Source organism: Furipterus horrens, unplaced genomic scaffold (assembly GCF_987537825.1).
Source record: "Furipterus horrens unplaced genomic scaffold, mFurHor1.1.pri manual_scaffold_10, whole genome shotgun sequence".
Classification (NCBI taxonomy): Eukaryota; Metazoa; Chordata; class Mammalia; order Chiroptera; family Furipteridae; genus Furipterus; species Furipterus horrens.
Window position 1 is genome coordinate 38,442,566 of NW_028327180.1, and position 23,743 is coordinate 38,466,308.

Consider the following 23,743-nt stretch of genomic DNA (forward strand, 5'->3'; position numbering starts at 1 on the left):
CTTTAAGATAAGTTAGTTGGTTTATTTTTATCCTCACCTGAGGACATTTTTTCGTTGCTTTTAGAGAGAGAGGAAGGGAGAGAGAGAAACATGGATGTGAGAAACACTGATTGCCTCCCATAAGCACCTGGACCAAGGATCATAAACACCCCAACCAGGGACAGAACCTGCAACCCATGCATGTGCCCTGACTGGGAATGAAGCCCTCAACCCTTCAGTCACAGGATGACGCTCCAACCAACTGAGCCATACTGGCCAAGGCCAAGAGAAGTTTATTTTAAAGAAAAGTTTGTCTTGATTTGTCTTCCAAATTCAATGGGTTTGTTCTCAAAAGTAATCAACAAATAAATATAAATATATAGTCATGATACATTTTTAGAAATTAAAAAAACTTCTGGGTTGGTCAAGCTCCCAGGCATATGGACAGGATTTAGTCTATGAGCCACCAGATCCAGGTAGGCGAGTGACGGCACAAATGATTAGGAGGTAGGGAGCCCTTTGGGGGGGACATGGAACCCAGCCCTTCATGGTACAGAGGGCACAGAGGTCCCTGGCCCCCGGCAGCTGCTAAGCCAAGGAGGGCCATGAAACCACATCTGTGGACACCATTCTCAAGCAGAAATGGTGCCCATAGCTGCCTGGCTCTGAACTGTGGCCACGGAGGATCCTGATGCCATGTCACCCTCATGTCAGTATGGCTGCAAGGTCAGAAACTATTCCCTTTCTGTTTCAGATAAGGATAAAAGCTCTTTAAAAAAAATTTTTTTTAAAGGCAAAACAAAATATAAAACACCACCAAATCAAATAAGAGGAAAAGGAAGAATTCAAACTCAGGTTTAACTCTGAAGCTCATGAAGGGAGAGGTCCAATGTAACCCAGTGGTTCCCACATGGGGACACTGGGCAGTGTCTGGGGACATCTGTCGTTGTCACAACTGGAGCTACCCTTGGCATCTAGTAGGTGGGGACCAGGGATGCTGCTCAACATGCCAGTGCTTGGGATTCCCCCTCCACACACAGAGAATGACCCAGCCCTAGTGTCAGCAGTACTGAGTGGGAGAGACCGTGGTCAACAGCAAACAAGCAATATCTTACACAGTGCACCCAGACCTACATGTACTGACACTGAGCAAACCAAGATATTGCTAAGTACCAAGAATTGCAACTAGTAAAAGCCATTTGAATTCAAACCTTTTTCTTAAAAAGATCTATTTGTAGCCCTGGCTGGTGTGGCTCAGTGTACTAAGCGCCGGCCTGTGGACTGAAAGGTTGCTGGTTCGATTCCCTGTCTGGGCACATAGTACTTTGCCTGGGTTGTGGGCCAGCTGCCCAGGTGGGGCTGTATGAAAGAAAACCAATCAATGTATATCTTGCACGTTAATGTTTCTCTCCCACTCTTTCTCCCTCCCTTCCCCTCTAAAAATAAATAAATACAATTTTTTAAAAAAAGATCTATTTATATATGAAAAAAAAAAAAAACAAATTCTAGAAGGAAACACCAAAACTGTTAACAGTTACAATGATGAGTTGGAATGAGAGGTGGGAAGTTTATTCTTTGTTTTACGCCCTTACATATAATTTGATATTTTAGCTACCATAAGTATAGTACTTTGCTAATTCAAAACTTATTTCCACTAACTGGAGATTTGATGGTGTTAAGGAATACTCTAGCCCCAAATGTCAATAGCGTCTAGGATGAAAAACCCAAATGTACAGAAAATGCAACTTAAAGAAATGATCATTAAATAAATGATGTGTTAAAGATTACTTCCCTAGAGAAAGGAGGTAGAAAAATGGGAAACATGAGAAAGCCTCATGCTTAGGACACAAAAACAAAGGCACCCATCAGTGTAGACCAACATGTAAAACAGAAAGCCAACCACAGCTGGGAGCTGGGCGTGACACTCAAGCTATGAAGTCACACAACATGGCAGCCAGCTATTGACGCCCTCCATGGGAGTCATGAGGACATGTTTCAATTTATGTCCGCCACCTAACCTTTAATGTCTGCTCTGTGAAGATCAAGTCCATGTGGAGCTCAGCCACAGAAATCTGCTTCCCAGCAGGCAGCAGTCAAATGCAGTCAATGAACCTCACCTGCTGCCACACACAGGACCCCAAAAAGCAGACACCATACAGAACACCTCCACATATAACTGACTGGGAGCTGGCCACAGCTTTTCTAGAAAAGTAAACTTGAAGTGTTTAGCACTGAGCAACTAGGCATTTTTTTGTCCTCTGCAATTATTTAACATTCTATCATTGCACTTTCTCATATCACTAGTGTTCTTTGAAAACATGGCTTTTAATGGCAGCTCATATATCTACAGAGTTAATATATCATAATTGATTAACCAACTCCCTTACTACTGGCCATTTAGACTGCTACCATTTTTTGCCCTATAAATAATGCTGCTGAGAACATCTTTATGTTCCCCTTGGTATTTACTTTCAGAGATGCTAGTACTGAATTGGAGAGCATCAAATAGTTTTAAAGTTCTTGAAAAGACATTATTAAACTATCGAGAAAGATTATTCCATTTTGTACTATCTTGTCCACACCCTCATCAACACTGCTATTATCTTTATTATCACCTATTTTTAAAGTAAAAAATAAAAAATTTCTGTGGTTTTGTTTGTTTTAGTTTTGATATTTTATCAACTCCTTATAAAGTAGAACACAAAATTGCAGCATTGACAGTTGGTGTCAAGGAAAACTTTCGAGCTGTATCAGTTTTACCTGGTACAGTGGGGTTAAAGTGCTTGGATGTTTTTCCCCCACTTTAAAAACTTGAGTTGTTTTGTCTTTTTTTATACATATTAACATGGAAATACTGCCGCTACCCCTTCCTCCAGCGCCAGAGCAGCCTGGGGCCCTGGGACCCTAGGACCCAGGCACTCATTCACAGTAACAGTTCTGGCCAGTAGTTTTTTTGTGTGTGTTTTTAAATAAACTTTTACTTTGCAATAATTTCAGATTTGCAGAAGAGCTACAAAGATAGTACAGACATCCCATGTATATTCCTCATTTGTCTTTCCCTAATGTTAACAACTCAAAGAACCCGGATACAACTGTCACAATTAAAACATTAATGTTCTATGTTACTATTAACTGAATTCCACAGCTCACTCAGTTTTTCTACTAATGACCCTCTTCTGTTCCAGGACCCCATGCTGCATTCACTACACCTTCGGTAAGTTATCCTGGTCCTTAAAACCACCTAGTAAGCTAAGGTCTAACATTTCCATTTTGGTGATGAGAAGATGGAGGTTCAGAGAGGTTTAGTGACTTATCAAAGTCACACAGCTGTTGAGTGGCATAGCCCAGACACAACCCACACCCAAAGGACCCCAAATCTAGTACCACTCCAAGCAGGCCCCCCTCCCTCTCATCCCATCCCAAGATCCCCTCCAAACACACCAAGGTTGGTCTCTAATTCTCCACTGACACAAGAGGTGATCCAGGGCAAGGTAATCCAATTTGTATGATTAACCAACATGACAGAATTAAATAGTCATACTTCCCTTCAAACAACCACCTTGAGCAACTTTCAAAGCAGTAGGCTACCTCATGACATTTCTGAATGCATCCTCAGAAACCTCCTTCAGAGAAAATTATACTTGAGAAAGACAGCCTTATGACTTGGCAATAATATCTCCTGTGCAACCAAAATTGACACTGTTCTCAGTGAGGCATCCCCTTTATCCACCAGTGAGTGACCTCTGGCTGGGTGGAGAGCACTCTAAGCTGGTCTCCCAGTGTTTCCCCAACTCTGGCCCTCAGGCCTCACATCATCACCTCTCTCTGAGTGTGGGGGTACCTGACACTTGCTTCTAACCAATAGAATGTGGCAACAGTGATGGGATGTCGCTTCCGTGATTATCTTATGTGAGAATGTAACTCCCATCCCGTCAGCAGACTCTCTCCTTTGCTGCTGTGATGAAGCCAGCTTACATGCTGGCGAGGCCCGCCTGCCAACAGCCAAAAATCTGAACATGGCCTCTAGTCAATAGCCAACGACACACTAATCCATGCCAATAGCCCTGTGAGCGAGCTTGGAAGCAGATCCTTTCCAGTCGAGATAAGACTGCAGCCTAGGTGACAATCTGATTGCAGCCCGAGACACCCTGAGTGGAAACCCAGCTATGCTGCATCCAGATTCCTAACCCACGGAAGCTGTGTGAGACAATAAACTGCGTTGCTGCAAGCCGCCATGTTTATGGTGATTTGTTACGCAGCATTAGGGGACTACTACAGGCTGTTTCCCAAATTCAAAGCTCCCCTAGAAAGATAAAAATCTGAAAGGCAGTTGAAATATACAAAAGCAGAGCAGCCCAGCTTGCAGACCAGCATAAAGGCAGCACTGTTATAAGTACAAGGTGACAAAAAAAAAAAGAAAGAGGACCCCTGCTTCAATGTGAGATATGAGGGCGGTGAAGAAAATAGAGCTATTTTTCATCAACATTCATAACTCAGATGTTCACACTCAAGGGCATATACTACACCAGGCAGTTTTTCTACATTGCTGGGTCTGAACGCTGTGCTGCTGTGTATCCCCCAAAGGAAAAGCTGATTCAAAAAACAATGCTATAGCCCTGGATGCTGTGGCTCAGTGGATTGAGCGTCGGCCTGCGAGCCAAGTGTCACTGGTTCGGTTCTCAGTCAGGGCACATTACTAGGTTGCACATCAGGTCCCCAGTTGTGGGCGCGAGTAAGAGGTAACCACACAGTGATGTTTCTCTCCCTCTGTTTCTCCTTTCCCCTCTCTCTAAAAATAAAATAAACAAATAAATTATTAAAAATAAAACAACAACAATGCTATACATTATATATCGTTCTACTTTCCTTAAATCAGAACTGTTCTAATGCCTCTCCCTCTGGCTAAGACTAGAATAGATAACAAACCAGATTTTTACACACCTGGAACTGGTAATGTTTTAGCACATGAAGAGTGCTATGAGATTGCAAACTGCTTTATATTCTTCAAACATACCTCCAGCCATGGCAATACCCCTAACAGGTGGACATGTTCATAAAGAAACCAAAGCAGATCACATTTTCAGAGACAGATGCACAATGGGTTCTCCGTCAGAGAGGTCTAATTAAATCTCCAAACATTACAGAAAACAGGAGTCTGGCTTCTATGAGAATCGAGGCTTAGGGACCATGTGGAAGGGAGAGGCCATGACCACATTCAGTGTTACCCATTGAAAACCTGTGACAGCAAAGAGCAGAAAATGCCAGCCAGGTCACTCAGAGGTAAAGAAGCTGGTAACATTATTTACCAAACCAGGCTGGTTAGAGACTAGAACGATTAGCCTGCATGGCCCCTTTCCCAAGGACAGCTTTGAAGGACAGCCATGGCCTAAAGTGATGCATGTGTGGGTTTCAACATGCAAAGAACTGCTGGGAAAACATTTCCCCATGGTCCTACAGGCTACAAAGAAAAACACAAGAAAAACTCATACTCCTTGTGTGGAATTCTCAACGAGGGATAAGAGGGACATTTTTGCCCCCAAAGGACACTGGGTAATGTCTGGGGACATCTGTGGTTATCATGACTGCAGATGTTACATATATAGAGGGAGTGGGGGCCAGGGATGCTGCTCAGCACCCCACATGCCCAGGACAGCCCCCCATGGACAACAACCTGGCCCTGATTCTCAGCAGGTCATTCTCCTGGGGACAACCCTGCCCAGTCTAGCCCTTAGATCTAAAGGGACTCATTCGTCTTTATTACAGACCCAAATCTGTGTCATCCCCACAGGGGAAAAACGGCTGCTAATTACATTTTCATATATGCTACCAAGGAAGAAGCTTTGGGAACGTCATCTGGAGACAAAACGTTCCTGCAGTCTGAGCTCAGTGTAGCACTTGAGTTTCACTCTAACATGTGAACAGAATGTCAGAGTAGCTGGAAATTCCAAGGGTTTTTCTGTTTTCTTTGGCTTTGATCCCTTTACATATAATAGCAGTGGGGGTGGATTCTGCCCCCCCAGAGGACACTGGGCAATGTCTGGGGACATCTGGGGTTCTCGAGGTTGGGAGAGCTCCTGGCACGCAGTGGGTGGGGGCCAAGGACACTGATGCTCAGCACCTCACTGGGCCCAGGACAGCCCCACGTTGAATGACCCAGCCCTAGTGTCCACGATGCCGAGGGGGAGACCCTGTCTTACAGGAAATGAGTCTGCAGGAGACTGTGGCATGGAAGGTCAGAAACATGGATGGTGGGAGCTGCCCCTTGGCGACACAACGCTGATTAAAACCAGTGGAACAGATCATAGCATGACAGCACAAGTAATGCTCTCATTCCATCACTGCCGTAACTCTGAGCTGTTTGGTTTTTTCCCCATTCTATCGGTGGGGACACACGGAGGGAGGCCCCGCAGGAAGCAGGCAAGAGCATTAGAGTGGGTTGGTTTTCTATTCGAAACCTGGAGTCACCATGTACACACTGTATGACCAGGGGCAGATTTTACAACCACTCAGTTTTCCAACTGCTTTAAAACAAGGACAATGACACCACCTCAAATATTTAAGACAAGGTCTCTTCCCCTCAGTACTGGACATCCGGGGCTGGATCATTCTCTGGGGTGGAGCAGTCGTGGCTTAAGGGCTGGATCAACAACTTTGGTGGCTCTAATGGCATCTAGCACATAGCGGGTACTCAATAGTTTGGTCCTTTTTAATTTTTCTGAGATAGAGGATAGAGAGGGCCTCACAGCCAGGCCTTGGGTGCTGCACCTCTGATGAGCAGTCAGCCCTGAGCCCTTCAAAGCCTGTGTTTGAGGTCACAGATTTATCCCTATTGCAGGGGAAGGGGTGCAGGCCTGTTACGCAGATGATTCTCCCAGCCCTGCCAGCCTGCTCCCAGACAGAGTGGGGTACCAGACACCACTCTCTGCAGAACCCAGTATGGCCCTGTGTGCTTCCATCCTTGCACAGATATATGTGTGAATGTCTCTTTGGCTCAAAGAACAAATCCATCACCGTGACATCATAAAATTTCTAATTCTTCGGCTGCCTGCATCTGATCACCAGGGCCATCGCTTTACAGATGCTAGTGGCAGAGTCAGCAGCCTTTGGAAAACGGCTGACTGGGGTCTGGTTCCTTTGGCCCTGAGTGGAGATGGGGTTGGCTGCCACTCACTCACTTGAAACAAGACACATAAGGAAGATGGAAGTGCAGCAGCAATGGGGGAATAACAACATGGATGTTAACATATATACTATAACACTAATATTAGCTACACTATATTATTGATATTGAACAGTGATTATTACAGCAATCACAGTGACAACCCATCTGCCTCCTGCCAGGTCACCACCTTGCACGTATCTCAACCCTTGAGATGGTCTATCTAATTTTACCCACAAGGAAACAGGAACAGACAGATTCAATGTTTTGCCCAAATGCACACAGAGATAAAGCCATCCAGTGGCTAAGCAGGAATTCCAACCCTGAACCCATACTAGGCCACAATGCCCTCTACATTCCAGAAGGTTCCAGAAGTTCCATAATTCCTAACCTCCCACCTCTCACACATCTTACTCCCCAGGTCCCTCTTTCTCAAAGGAGTACAGAATTTTCAACAATCATACATGTTCACCTTAGTCACTGCTTTCTCCCTAGGGCCAGGAGCACCTTCCATCTGAGCCTAAGTTACACACATGGCTGGTGAAGACCCAGGGCTGGCAAGAACTAAGTGAAAGGTGTGACTGCTCAGCAGCCTCAGATGCAGACGACTTCATGCCCTTGTGCCAGACTCACAAGAATGAGCCTTCAAAGAAAAGGTGTCAGAGATTACCACTCAAACACTAGGCTTGACCTAAGGTAGAGGGAGGGGAGGGGCTCGCAGGAAAAAACAGAGCGGTGCCCCACGGCCCACTAAGGACTGTCAATGGTCTCATGCCCTGAAATGTGACTACTTAGACCAATAGGTGCTTTGGAATTTGGGGGGTAAAATACACATAAAATGTACCATCTTTACCATTTTAGAGTATACGAGGGTATTCAATACATTCACAATGTTCTGTAATCATCACCATTATCTAATCCCAGAACATTCCATCACCCTAAAAACAAACCTCGTCCCCCTTGGCAGTCACTCCTCATCCCCCTCCCCAGCCCCTGGCATCCGTGAATCCACTCTGTGGATGTGCCTGTCCTGGACACTTCACATAAATGGAGTCACACACTGTGGGACCTTCTGTGTGGCTTTTCTCACAAGCATCACTGTTTTGGGGTCCATGCTGTAGTGGGAATTAGTGCTTCACTCCATTTCATGGCCAAATAACACTCCATTGTACAGATGTGCCACATCTTATTTATCCATCATCTGTTGATAGACATCTGCACCTTTGTGCTGCTGTGGACAGTTATGTGCAGGATTCTGTGCTGATGTATATTCCTATTTCTCTTGGGCAGAAGTGGAATTCGATACCTAGGAGTGGAGCTGGTGGGTCATACGGAAACTCTGTTTAACCTTTTGAGGAACTGCCAGACTTTTCCACAGCAGCTGCCCCATTTCCCATTCCCACCAGCGTGTACGAGGGTTCCAATTTCCCCACATTCCTAACATGTGCTATTGTCTGGCTTTCTGATTCTTGCCATCCTGGAGGGGTGAGGTGGTGTCTCCCTGTAAGTTCTGATTTGCATTTGATGTTGAGCGTCTTTGCATGTGACACGGCTAGTTTTTAATACAAGGAGACAAGCACACCAAGCCAGCCTCACATACCCAATTCCATGACCAGAGGGAGCAAGAGAGAAGTGCAGGCATGCCACCAGCAGCCTTGTCTCTCGGAATAGCTACGAAGTGGCAGTGGCCAGGGGCTGGGGTCTCTCCTTGCTCAACTCCCTGTTCTGAATCTCATTTTCTCAAGACAGAGAAAATTCCCTCAGAGGGGCACTCTAGGGAGCTGCTTTGGGATCAGTGCAGCCCTGGGAAAGAGTCACCATACACAGAGTTTACTGCAAGACAAAACTGAAAGCAAGGCACAGAAACCTTGACCTGGGGCAGTAGGGCGAGAGGAAGAAGCATGTACCTACAGCCCAGGGGAGAGAAAGCATGGAATTAGCCAAAGAACACACATTCTAGTGCACTCTGGAAGATTCACCCCTGGACTGAATAAGAACCCCTCTAAAAATGCAGCTGATGGGAAGGTTGCCTTGGAGAGGTAGCAGATGAGAATCCTGTATCGCAGGCTCAATTGGGGTACATGGTGAGCAGTGTGTGGTGGGAAACGGCATCCGCTCTTTGTGGTCCAGCGCTGTCCATGAGCGGGAGGCACTGTGATCCCACATTTATTGACAAGAGACAAGATGGGAAGCTAAGAAGACACAGAACTTCATCTGTGATATAGTTCCCTAAATTAACCATGAGTTTCCTACAGCTGCTGTAACAAGTCACCACAAACTTAGTGGCTTCAAATGACACATATTTATTCTCTGACAGCTCTGGGGTCAGGAGTCTGACACTGGCTTCACTCGATTAAACCCAGGTATGGGCGGGGCTGGTCCTTCCAGAGGCTCCAGGGGAGAATCATTTCCAGCCTTTTCCAATGTCTAGAGGCGCCGTGTCCCTGGCTCGTGGCCCCTCCTCCATCCTCACAGCCAGCAGCACAGCCTCTCCCATCTCTGACTCTGACCCTCCTGCTTCCTCTTATGAGGACCCTGTGATGACACTGGGATTTCCAGGGAATCCAGGGACATCCCCATCTCAGAGGCCTTGACTTGATCCCACGTTCATGTTTCTCTGCCGTGAGAGGCAACATGTCCACAGATCCTGGGACCAGGATGGGGACATTTTGGGGGCCATCACTCTCTACCACAGCTTACTTCTGCCTTTTCACTCCCACGTGCTTTAATCTGAATAAAAAAGCCCGTTTTTCTGCACATTGATCCCTGCTGGCTACTACACATATTCTGTGTAGTCTGCTCACTGCCCTTGAGTTAGGAGCCTCTTTTACAGGAAAAAAACAAACCCACCAACTAAGCTGGAAGCTCGGGCAAAAGAAAACTGGGCAAGGTCTCCAGCAACTGTAGAGCGGAGATGGCAAAGATCCAGCAGGTTTGGGGCTTCAGGTGCTGAAAAACACTGGCAATGAGGGTAGGTGGAGGGCAGAGGTAAATGGTGACACAGCCGGGCTGAGAACAAGTGGCATTTGTCAGAGTAGAGAGCAGAGGGCGTTCCAGGTGAGGGGGGCATGAATGAGACCTCAGGGCAAGAGGGAAAAGTCAACAGTGCCTCGAGAAAGCTGCCAGGAGGCAGCTATGCTAGGACCCTGCTGCTCAGAGGCTCTGAGGCAGAAATGAGGATGGAGGCAGGGAACTGATGAATGGGTTAGGCCAGAAGAACTCAATTCCTTCCACAGCCCCCAGGGCTGAGCTGTGAAAGCAGCAAATGGACAAAAATCCCAGCAGGCACAGAAGCACAAACAGTCTGTAAGTTTAAAAATAGACAATGGTCCCGCAATGCCCGTTCTGGAGACCCAAAAATATCCAGATAAAAACCTGCACACCCATATCCACAGCAGCAGGATTCACAACAGCCAAGAGGTGGAAACAACCTGTGTCCATCAATGGGTGATGGATAAAGACAATGTGATATATTCATACAATGGACTGCTATTCTGCTATAAAACATGAACGTGGAGGGATCTTGAAAACATGGTGACAGAAGAGACACAAAGGACACACAGTGTGTGGTCCCATTTATGTGAAATGCCCAGAACAGGCACATCGACAGAGACAGGAAATGGGTTAGTGGTTAGTTGCGAAGTGAGGAGGGGAGTAGGAAGTGACTGCTGATGGGAACAGGATGTCTTTTTAGGGTGATGAAAACATCCAAAAATTGCCCGTGGCAATGGATGCACATATCTGTGAATATACTAGAAACCGATGAATGGTACACTTTAAATGGGTGAGTGATATCTCCATCAGGCTGTTAAAAAAAAATTATACCAGGCATAGAAGCAACCCACACAAACAGTTCATACATTTAAAAATAAGTGGTGGGGAAAATATAGCTAGGACCTCCTAGAACAAAACTCACTGTGAGGCATATGAAGAACGCTGAGGAGAAATTTCATTCTGAGCTCAGCTTCCGTATACTGAGGCGCCATAAAGCTCTCTGTCGCTGACTTATGTCATTTGATTCTCCAGGTAACTCGCTTCGGTCGGCATCGTCATGCCCATTTTTGAGAGGGGAAGATAGGGAAGGTCCATCCTTGCTCCTGGTACTCCCTCTTCCCCCTTCCCCACCAACATTCAACTAATCAGAAGTGACAGAAATTCCTTTTCAAATCTCTCTGGCGAGGGTCTCCTAAAGTCATATCACCTCCCTCCCGACAGTCTGTCCTTCAATGTTTCTGTCCTTCAACCAGCTGATTTTGCTTAGAAACGACCCATGGGACATGCATATCAAAGTTGCAGTGAGAAACCTCCAGGATGTAGACTCAGGATGGACAATTACAAGTATCGGTGAGGCTGAGAAGAATCTAAAGCCCCTGTGAGCTGCCGGTGGGAAGAGGAAACGGCCTGGAGGGCTCTTAATGTGCTCAACAGGAGTTGGTTAAACGACCCAGCAATTCCACTCCTAGGAACCTACCCAAGTGAAAGGACAAATCCTATGTGATTCCACTCACATGTGGTTCCCAGAGGAGTCAGGTGCACAGAGACAGACAGTAGATGGCAGATGAGGGGAGACCTGGGGATGGGAAGTTAGTATGTAATGGGGCCAGACTTTCAGTTTGGGAAGGCAGGAAGGTGAGAATGTTCTGGAAACAGATAGTGGGCATGGCTGCACGACAGTGTGAATGTGCTTAATGCTGTTGAACTGTGCACTGAAAAATGGTTACAATGGTGAATTTGATGTTACATGTAATTTACCACAATGAAAAACGAAATAGAACAAAGTGGAGCAGAAGTGGATGTAGGGATGCAGTGGACACTCACGCTGCCCTGAGCAGCAGGGCGGTGGTGAGAAGTAAATGGGGCAATGCCTGGCATGTGATACACTGAATACCAGGACCAACAGGTCCCCTCCCCTGGGGAGTGGATGACATGGCAGTAGACGGTCCTATACAACCAGCACCTGGCAACACCCTACCGTTGTCTGCTGAGTAAAAAGAAGCCACTGAGAAACAGGCCTCATGCAACAAAGGGTCCCATTCACTGTCCCCAAGTGGCTCAGAGGAACTCCTGGCCTCTCTCTAGGGAGATTACCTGTGGCTTCCCAGTTTCACTTCTAAAGGACACACCAAACACCTGCCTGCAATACAGCCTGATTTCCAGCAACCCTCTGCTTTCTCCAGCTGCTAATGAAGATCCAGGGCTCTCAATGAGGGATCCGGGGTGGGCAGGCCAGGGGGGAGGGCAGGAGCACCACTACTGTCACGTGGTTTCCAACCCTCAGGCCACCTGAGTCACAACTGTAATCCCAGATATAAAGCTACCCCTTTATTAAAACATGGTACCTACACAAAGCTGTGATAACACACTCAGGACCAGCTTATTTCAGTCACCAGAGGTAGGACTCATCCAAGCACCCCCCCACACACACACACACACTCAACCAGATTTCGAACAGGTGGGACCTGTGCATCTCAAATTAGATGGAAAATGTTTCTGCCCAACACCCTTCAGTGTCTGCAGCCACAGATAAAATAATGAGTTTCTATCTCCCCAAACACCACCTGGGCCAGGAGGTCAAGATCATCCTGAGGGTGACATCATCTGGATCTCAGGATCCCAACAGGCTGTGACAGGAAAAGCACCTCACCTATGTGTGTTTCCCCAAACCTATGACCGGGGTCTGATCATGAGAAAACACCAGACAAACCCAGACCAAGAGATGTTTTGCAAAGCTCCTGACCTGTCCTTTCAACTGTCCAGGCATGAAAGACAAGGAATGTCAGAGAGTGTCACAGCCCACAGGGGTTAAGGAGATGTGACACTTAACGTTGCAGGGGATCCTGGATGGCATCCTGGGGCAGCAAAGAGACATTAGGACAAGCTAGTAAAATCTGAATGAAATGCTGACTTGAGTTGACAGTAACGCACCCATGTTAATTTCTTGGCATAGCAAAGGCGCTCTGGGAAGGACTATAAGATGCTAATGTGGGGGAAGCTGGGAAGGGTACATGAGCACTCTGAACTGCCTCTGTAACTTTGCTGTACATCTCAAATTAGTCCAAAGTAAAAAGCTAATTAATTAAAAAATAAAATAAAAACCCAAAGGTCTGGAAACTCAGTCCACTAGCTTTCTTAGAGATGTTCATAATGGGTATGGATATAAACTTATTCTACGCCTATTACACAGCTAGAGAGAGGGGAGAGGAGGACAGGGGACTCCGCAGGGACTTCGCCAACATGGAAAGGAGAGGCGGAGCTGAGACTGGAACCTGAGGTTCAGGAACCCTGATCCCCATCCTTCTGCGCCCCAAACCTACATATACAGTTCGAGGCTGTGGACACCACAGACATGCTTTGGTTTTCTTTACACAACCCCTAAGAGACTCCTGGAACCCTTCAATAACAGAGAAAAAGAGAGGAGGGCAGTGGGCAGGAAGAGAGAGAGACAGAGAAAGAGACAGAGATGGAGAGTCAGAGATAGATATGGAGAGTGAGAGATGGAGAGAATGAGAAAAGAGAGGGATGGAGAGGGGAATAGTGAGAGATATGGAGACAGACACACAGACGGAGGAGACAGGGAAAGATGAGAGGAGAAAAAGAGCAGCCAAACTCTTTGTCAACAATAAAAAATGTCCCGCCCATCCACCAAGCCCCACCCAGCCCCATTTCCTCCCATCACCTCCTGCGGTCCATCAATGGAAGTCCAAGTCAAAAGCAACCCTACATCTCATTAAGTAGCAAACTGAAAAAGAAAATCTCCCATTTCTTGCCCCTGCAGACTGGAAGAACTAATGACCTGTCAGTTCTCAGTAAAGAAAAGATGTTTGGAAGCTCAGCAGCTGTTGAACAGAGACCATCCAGGCCACAGGAAACATTTTGCCTTCACACCTCACTCAGGGACAAAGGGTCCACCTGACAAGCTGTGACTTAGAACAATTCAGAAAAAAACCACCCATTGCCTGACATCAAGATTGTTCGTCTAAATATGCATCTGGACAGCGTTGCTTCACTGGGTTACTGGTTTGTTTTTATTTATATTATATGCTTTTTTTTTTCAGTTTTTTTTGTTATGAAAGCTATAAGCAAAAGACATTTATACACAGTTTTTCATCTGTATGTCTTTAAATAATGTTTAAGCATACCTGACATTTTAAAATATGGTCTATTTTTTTAACTGAAATGCCACTGTCCATCAAATCTGAGTTCATATTTCTAAGATGGAATGTTATGTCTCATGACACTAAAAAAAAAAAAAATCATCATTCTTACTAAGTATGGCACAATGCTGTGGGAAATATAATCATTCTATATATTTGTTCCCAAATCCTTAACCCCTGCTCAACCAGATGGCTATGGAAACACAAGCACCTATATGAGCAGTAGAGGCAACATCTCTGAAGTGTCATTTGCTTTCCCAATACTTGTGCTTAAACAAAACGATAAAAGCTATGAAACCCCCAGTTCAAGTCCCAGCACTGCCATGACCCCTGAAACCACTGGGCCTCAGTTTTCTCACCTGTAAATCATATATGCTGGACCAGAGGGATCAGCAGACTTTTTCTCAAAGGAGCAGAGAATTAATAATTTTGGCTTCTTGAACCACATGGTCTATATGTGGCAGCATGAAAGCCACCACAGGCAACATGTGAATGAATAAGCCTGGCTTTGTGCCAATAAAACTTTATTTCTGGACACTGAAATGTGAACTCTATATAATTTTCATGTGTCACAATTCATGATTCTTCTTTTATTTTTAAAAACATTAAAAAATGTCAAAACCACCTCAGTCCAGGGGCCATATGAAAACAAACGATGAGCTAAATTTGCCACGGAGGCCATGCCACCCTCTGGACTGGACAATATCAGGGACCCTCCTGAAACTGACTTTCTAAGCTGCTCTGATTCTCAGTCCACATTTTAACTAACAGATACTTCTGTAGCTCTAAACAGGCCACAACATGTCCAAACATATCCAGGTGCCTCCAGAGATCTTACTTTCTCCTAAAATCTCCCCTATTTGCTACCTAAACCTGCGATGTCCAGCATGGCAGCCTCCAGCCACATGTGGCATTGAGCACGTGGAATGTGCCTCATTCCAAGATGTAAAAATCAGTGAGTGCAAAATACACACCAGATTCTAAAGACTTTGTATGAAAGAAAGTAGGTGATACCTTCTTTACATTAGTGGCACGTTGCAATGATAATATGTTGGATATACTGGGTTATGTCAAATGTACCATTAAAACTGGTTTCACCTATTTTGCTTTCTGGACTGTGGCTAGTTGAACATTTACAATTACTGTATGTTTGAGGCTTGAATCCTGTTTCTATTGGAAAGCACTGTTTTTCAGAGAGGAGAAGGGGAAAAAATAATTTATATAAAACTGCATAGCATGCAGTTACATCTTCCAACAGACACTCGAGGTGACTATGCTGTTCTCATCACTTGCCCATAAAAACAAAATAATGGGAAGGACGGGATGAACAAGTAGAGCACAGAGGATGTTTAGGGGATGAAACTATTCTCTATGACACTATAATAGTGGATACATGTCACTATACATCTGTCCAAACCCATAGACTGTGAGTGAACCATGACATTAACGATGGATGTTGCATAATGATGTACCAATGCAGGTTCACCAATTGTAATAAAAGTCTACTCTGGTGGGGGATGCTGATAATGGGGGAGGGAGGCTGAGTAAATGTGAGGGCAGGGGATAAATAGAAAATCTCTACCTCAGCTCAATTTTGTTGTGAACCTAAAACTGCTCTAAAAATAAAGTCTGTCTTGGCTCTGGCTGGTGTGGTTCAGTGGGTTGAGTGCCTGCCTATGAGCTGAAAGGTCGTCAGTTCGATTCCAGTCAGGGCACATGTCTGGGTTGCGGGTCAGGCAACCAATCGATGTTTCTCTCCCTCTCTTTCTCCCTCACTTCCTCTCTAAGAAATAAATAAAATCATTTAAAATAATAATAAATAAAGTCTATTTTGAAAAACTAAAATAAAACTACCTTTTTATTTTAAAACAATAATAAACTCTTATTAGAAATACTTTAGCCCAATAGTTCACAATCTGGGGTGGTTCTATCCTTGAAGACACTTATGATGTCTGGGGACACCTGTGGTTGTCACCACTAGGCTGCTTCTGGAATCAAGAGGGTGGGGGCCAGGGATGCTGCTCAACACTTCACAGTGCCCAGGATGACCCCCACAAAAGAGATGACTCAGCCCCAGCACCATGGTGGGTGGGTAGGGGGCAACCTGGTTTAGTCAAACCCCATCTCATTAATAACAAGAACACTTAACAATTACAGTGCACTTTAGAATTCCTACTGTGTCCTTCCACAGGAGCCTTGTTTGATTCGCACAGCTTGCAAAGTGGACTAGGCAGGTGTTCCAGACCCTCTCTTACAAGTAATTAGAAGTTTCTCAGGGAGCAAGGTCACCTGTGGCCTCCTCTACACACCTCCCCATGAACTTGTAAACTCCTGATTCCTCCCTCAGCCCGCACTCCCGGGGGCCCTGTCCGACACAGAGTACTCCTCTTTCTGTGAGATGGTGCAAATTTTTACTTTTCTGGTGTGAAAAAAGTGGAGACAGAGGAGAGGGAAGAAGTGCATTTGGCAACCAGGACCGCATGGTCCTGGAAAAGCTGAATTTCACTCAGTGGGTGTCTGCTTTCTGGGCAGTGCACAGTGTCCCCCCGAAAAAGATATGTCTGCATTCTAACTGCCATACCTGGGAATGGGATCTTGTGTGGAAATGGGGGTCTTTGTAGTCACATTAGAATGAGGTAATACTAGAGTAGGGTGGCCCTAATCTAATGCCTTATGGACAGAGAGACATGACAAGCACTGAACTTGACCACACACTGCTCAGGCTACCCTGACGTTTTCTACCTGGTCTCAGCTTTTGGGTTTCCATGTTTGTCTCTGTATCATCCAATTTTAGGAAGAATTCTGCTAAGGTGGTCAATCATTCAGTCCTCTACCCTTCATATCTGAACACTCTCATACCTAATCAGGGTCCTTATCACCCCCCAGGTGATGCTGGATCACTCCACCTGCAGCAGGAATTCTGTTAGCTGGTGTAGCCAGGATCCCCTTGATGTTTCTCCACAGTGATTTTTCATCCACTGGCCACAACTGTTCCTTGGCTGTAAGTCCCTACTGGTCCATGCTGTCTGTACTCGAAGCTGAGCCCAGATCTACACTAAGTTTTCTTTTCCCCATTGCAGGAACTCCTGAATAAATCTGTTTCTACCACATTGACAACCATCTGGCTCTGGCTCTCTCTGACAAACACACAGGGAGAGGCCATGTGATGACAGGGGCAGAAACTAGAGGGATGCAGCTACAAGCCCAGGAATGCTGGAAACCACCAGAAGCTGGAAGAAGCAGGCAGAACCCTTGCATGGAGCCTTCAGAAGGAGTGCAGCCCTGCGACACCTGGATCTCAGACTTCTGGGGTCCAGAACTGGGAGAGAATAGACTTCTGTGCTTCAGGCTGCCCAGTCTGTGGTGCTTTGTTACAGGGGCCTCATAAAGTCATTCAGCTAGGCCGAGAGAAGGCAGGTGGCATCGGGGTATTATTCACTGACCTTCCAGCCACAGCTGGTCTGCTCCAGCATGATGTATGCAGGGATGTCTACAATTAACCTGACTGGATTCACCTCCTGTCTTTGGTTCCTCCTGACTTCTTTTGTCCATCAAATTAGGCAATTTCTTAAGGAGACTGGGGAGGGGTCATAGCCTTGACAACAAAGAACAAAAGATCTGACCAGCGGTACCTGTCAAAAAGCAGAGCTTACCCAGGTCCCTCCTCATGTCAGCACAGAAACAGAGGGAAATGCACACATGCATGCACACACATGCCTGTGGTGATGACAGCACGTTCTCAACTGACAGACACCAAAGACAAATCATCTCTATTTTATCACCTCCAAACAGCTACCTTTTAGAAATTCCAAAAAAGGAAGCAATTTCTGCAAATCAGTGTCTCTTGCTCAGCACTGTATCCTGGCATCAAGTGGGTGGGGCCAGAGATGCTGCTCAGCATCCCACAGTTCCCTGGATTGCCACCCAGAGAATGACCCAGCCCCAATGTCCCCAGTATCCAGGGGGAGACCCTGAAAGAGATGGCATGGAAAGACCCAGCCCCACACTATGTGGTGCTCACACAGGTGAGCTGTTTCCCCACCTGTTCCCTGGCTAACTTGTTAGTGCAAAGCTTCTCTGTGGTCTTTTCCCCTATCTGTCCTATGCATGGGTAGTATCTCCACTTCTCTGCCCCCTGAAAAATTTGTTACCACACCTGTGGAGCTCATGGAATATACAGGCCTGGGCTCCCACCTCCATCACCCCTAGGGACCCCAACTCAGAAAGCCAGGTCAGGGACAGAATGGTCCTGGGTCCCCTGTCTCCACACCTCCCCATGGGTACACATAAGCATCTTATTCACGTGGTACTCCCAGCACCTGGCACATGTTCTGATGCTTAAAATAGGCATACAACCAGCCTTTGTTGGGGAGAGGAAGGAAGCAAGATTTCAGACAAAGGAGACAGCAATCCAGCCATCCAGAAACCCTGGGCATATGCTGGGGTAGGCTGCAGGGGGAGAGGGAGAGGGCAGTTCTTGGAGTCAAAGTGAAGGTCGCTCAGGAAAGGGAAGGTGGGACCAAATCCCACAATGCCCCGAAGGCTGTATAAGGGATTCTGATTTTGCCGAGTAGGTGATGAGTTGAAGGTGGCAGGGAAATGACAAATCAATCTATGCTTTAGAAAGTGGATCTTGGTCATGTAGGGTCGACCCAGCAGAAGGGGAAAGACTGGAGGCTGATCCAGCAGCTGGTATGCTCTGAGCAAGAGACAGTGAAGCACTTAACTCAGGGGAAAGAAACACAGGTGGAAGAGACAGAGGTAAAACCTAGAGGGCTGACACTAGACAACCCCCCCACACTTCAGTTTAGTGAGCTGTTGACTACCCAGAGAAAAGCCATTTAAATAGCAAGATGATTTGCCCTAACCATGTGGTTCAATTGAAGTATCACCCTGTGCACCAAAAGGTTGTGAGTTCGATTTCTGGTCAGAGTACATACCTAAGTAGTGGGTTTGATCCTTGTTCAGGGCACAAGGAGAAAATCAGGGTACACAGTACAGGAGAAAATCAGTCAATGTTTCTCTCTCACATTAATGTTTCTCTCTCTCTCAAATCAAGTATAGATAGCCTTGGCTGGTGTGGCTCAGTGTATTGAGCACCAGCCTGCAAACTGAAAGGTCACTGGTTCAATTCCCAGCCAGGGCACATGCCTGGGTTTTGGGCCAAGTATCCAGTTGGGGGTGTGCAAGAGTCAACTGATAGATGTTTCTCTCCCTCTCTTTCTCCCTCCCTTCCCCTTTCTCTAAAAATAAATAAAATATTTCTTAAAATCAATTATATATATTCATTCTCAGGTAAGGACTTAAAAAAAATAGCAGCATGATTCTTCACTGCCAAAAGTGGGAGCAGAGCAACCCAGATGCCCATCAATGAATGAATAGAGAAACACAATGTGTCCATCATCAAACTGGAATATTAACTCAGCCATGGAAAGGAATGAAGCATTGATATTCGTGACAATGTGGATGAACCTCAAATACATGATGCTGAGTGAAAGAAGCCAGACATAAAAGGCCACATAGTGTGCGATTCCGTTTATATGAAATGTCCATATCAGGCAAATCCAGAGAGAGAAAGTTGGTTAATGGTTGCCAGAGGCCGAGAAGGGGATGGGGAGGTGACTACTGATGGGGAAAGGGGATCTTATTGGGGTAATGGAATGTTTTAAAACAGGTTTAGGAGAATGGTTGCAGAACTTGATAAATTTACCAAAAAGACTGAACTGTGTGCTTAAATGGCAGAGTTTTATGATATGGGAACTGTACCTCAATTTAAAAAATTAAAAACAATAAGACCTTCCCCTTTGCGAGACCCTCAAAGAGAACTAGTAGCCATTTTTGGAAGAGTCTCAGAGCTGCCCAAAGCCCCCTGCCCACCTACTGGCACGACAAAATGCATTGAGAGAATTTAGCTAATCAATGCCCTCCAGGGCAGTCAAGGAGAAGAAGAATGAAGTGGCCACCTGAGAGAGGTCACCCCACCTTTTCAGCTCTCCTATCTGGTTTCTAAGGTCTCCTGGGTGACATGTAACAAACTCTTTCCTCTAGACCAGCGGTTCTCAACCTGTGGGTCGCAACCCCTTTGGGGGTCAAATGACCCTTTCACAGGGGTCGCCTAAGACCATCGGAAAACACATATATAATTACATATTGTTGTGGTGGTTAATCACTATGCTTTAATTATGTTCAATTTGTAACAATGAAAATACATCCTGCATATCAGATACTTACATTACGATTCATAACAGTAGCAAAATTACAGTTATGAAGTAGCAACAAAAATAATTTTATGGTTGGGAGTCACCACAACATAAGGAACTGTATTAAAGGGTCGCGGCATTAGGAAGGTTGAGAACCACTGCTCTAGACCCTAAAGAGAAGGAGGTCACACCAAAGGGCGGCACAAGGTAGAAGGGATGAAAATCAAGGTCCAAAACTGTCAAAAAGAACAGTGGAGCCAGAGGGAGGCTCCTCAACATCGTCAGGAACATAGGATTGCAGGAGCCAGCCCTTAATGGACCCAAGCAGGGGGTGAATGGGAGACAAAGCTTTAATGGCTGTTGTTGTCAATTAAGACAACATTTGTAAGAAATTACGCTCAAGAATACAAATGACCTAGTAAATACAATATTAAAGGCGATTATTTGTTTCCAGGTGCAAATGAAAAGACCTGTGATAACAGCATGAATGGAAGAAGCATTTTTTTACACTACTACACAGTAGACCAAAACATAAATGCCTCCATTAGGTAAACAAGGAGTTGAATCCTCTGTGTGACCATTCAGTTATCTTTCCCTTCAAACAACAGGGTCCAAGATTTACAAAAGAGCGGAAAAAATGGCATCAGTCACAGGCTCTTTCCTACAGAAGACCTGAAGAACACAAGCTTCATGCTCTAGGTCAAAACCAAGGAAGCAAATTGCACACTTCGGCATCTTTTAATGCCGGCAAAGATCACTTAATCCCATATTCAAAACCAGTCTAAGTGGTCAAATCCACACAAGAGGCCTACCTTGAAAGAGGTCAGTGTTTTTAAAATTCTCTAAAACCAGGGTGATTTTCTTCCTCTTAAAATGAGAGCACTAGATGATTTAAAAACAACACCCAAATCTAGGCTTACCTTCCTAAGAATCAAAGGTGAGATGTGGTCTTTAAAGGAGAAAACAACTTAGTTTTATTTATAACAGGGGATCTCAACTGGGGCAATGCTACCCTCAAGGGACACTGGGTGCCGTCTGGGGACAACTGTGGTTGTCACAACTAGGGGTGATCCTGGCATTGAGTGGATAGGGGCCAGGGATGCTGCTCAGCACCCCAAAGTACCCAGAACAGCCCCAAAGTCAGCTGAGCCCATGGAGGGACCCAGGTCTATCAGAGTAGATAGATAATCGCAGCCCAATGGGTTCCTCCCAATGGCTCCTGTGGGGTACACCTAAATCAGAATGCCCCACACAGCCTTTCCCTTAAGTAGACACGCTTGTTCATTAACATAATCTCCTGGCATCAGATCCAAACAGAGTCTTCTTTTTCTGTTTGTTTTTCCTTATTTTTAATAATAGGGACTTTTTTATTTTGCAGGAGTGATTCTGATGTGCACCCCCAAGGTTAAAAGATTCGAGTCAAGCTGACTCCTTTCTTCCCCTCCCTAACAACCCAGTTATTCTACCCACCCACTTTTCCTCCCTCCCCCCAAAAAAACCTTAATTTAGAACATTATTATCAATGCTGCACGTAGCCTCGCCATGAGCCAGGAGTGTGCTAGGTGCACACATTCTCTCATTTGACTTTGACTTTCCCAGCGATCCTATGAGGTGCCTGCTACTGCTTTGTTATTCCCACCTTATGGAGGAGTCAACTAAAACTCTCGGAGGCCATTTGGCCAAGCAAGAGTCCAACACAGCGTTAATCTCTGCACTAGGCTGTTAATCTCGGCACCTGAGGAAGTCTGTGAACTTGGCCTTTGCTTCACTAACATCCAGCAACAGTGTGATCTGCTTCCCTGCTGCTCATCATGCCTGTCTCCTCCCACCCACCTTCCAGCCCCTAGCAACCCCGTTCCCCAGTAAAAATAAAGTGCCAAATTGCTGCCCACATCCCTTAATATTATCACACCCAAAACTCCCACTTTGCTTCCTTGCTCCTAAGCCCAAAAGTTCCTGAAAAATTCAGTCTCCACCAGCACTTCTGCTTCCCAAGATGCTCTCCTGTGCACCCAACATCCCAGACACAGACCTTGCAAAGTATGTCGAACTTCTCCAGTTCACGGATGCGAAGAGGTTTCCACCCCACACCTCTTCTACACCAAATGACCCGCAGAAGTGGAGACGAGTCCGCTCCACAATCCTTATAACTGACTTCCAATGAAGACCCCCCCATTTCCTCCTGATTAGTCAACTTCCCACAAAACACCTGCCATCCCTCTGTCCCACCATCACTCGGTCCCCCACCTTCTTTCTCATCACCCTAAACACTCCTAAGTCCACGTCTCCCGACATCCCTCGGACTCCTTCTGAAAGGAACCTAACCCACCTCCAACCCTCAGCCCTCCCGTAAGTGCCCTCTAGCCCCTTTTCTGCTCGCCCTAACCCCACGTTCCTCAGTCACCCTTCCTGGCCAACTCGACATCCAACTCCATTCCTCAACCCCTACCCCGACTAACCTCCACCTTCAACTGCACTCCCAGGCCTCTCCCCAAATAACATCCACCCTCACCTCGAACGCTGTGCCCCTCCCCAGCTAACTCAGACCCCCAATTCCACAGCCAGTTAATCTTCATCTTCAATTCCACGCTCGGGCCCTCCTCAAATAATCTTCACCTTCAATTCTAACCCTATCTCCTCCCCAGCTAACCTCGACCTCAACTTCAGTCACCTCCCCAGCTGACCTCGACCCCCTAAGTCCCCCGCCAAATGGGAACCCTCTCGGCGCTCACTTCCCAGGCTGCCCGGGCCTGCCCTTCGCCCCAGCCGCGCCCAGACCTCCGGCGCCCGAGTTGCGGGCGTCGGAAGCCGGCCGGGGCAGCGACCGCACGCGCCCTTACCTGTGCTCCGGCAGCCGCGGCCGACAGAGCCCCGCTGCGCAGCCGAACCCGCCGCCTAGCGCGCTAGCGCTCCCTCGTCTCTGGGGTTGGGGCTGGCGGAGGGCTGGGGGTGAGCACTGGAGGCCAACGCAGCCAATCGCGGGCCCCAGCAGCGGGAGCCGGGCCCCGGGAGAGGCGCAGGGCAAGCAGCGGGGTAGGCTGCGCCCAGGAGAGGGGGCGGGGCTCAGGGCGCGAGCAGGGCCTGGAGGTGGAGAGCTGAGTGGCACTGGCGCTGGCCACCCACGAGCGGGGACCGCGCGGGGGGCGGAGCTATGTCAATATGCAAATAGAATGCTGTGTTGGACTCTGCGGCCAGGCAACACGAGGATTTTCAGAGGTGTCTTGGTGACGTCAAGGAGGCACGGGGCTTTT

General features: G+C 46.6%; 1 protein-coding gene across 2 annotated transcripts in view; it reads right to left on the reverse strand.

Moving 5' to 3' along the window:
- The window catches only part of GNG7 (G protein subunit gamma 7), a 117,528-nt gene extending 94,020 nt beyond the window's left edge, over positions 1 to 23,508 (reverse strand). Inside the window, exon 1 of one of the 2 annotated variants that reach the window (XM_090289235.1) lies at positions 23,333 to 23,508. The gene's annotated coding sequence lies outside the window, so the exon portion shown is untranslated. The remainder of the gene's footprint in view (positions 1 to 23,332) is intronic. The other variant, XM_090289234.1, reaches the window with a different exon arrangement.
- Positions 23,509 to 23,743: the final 235 nt, after the last annotated feature.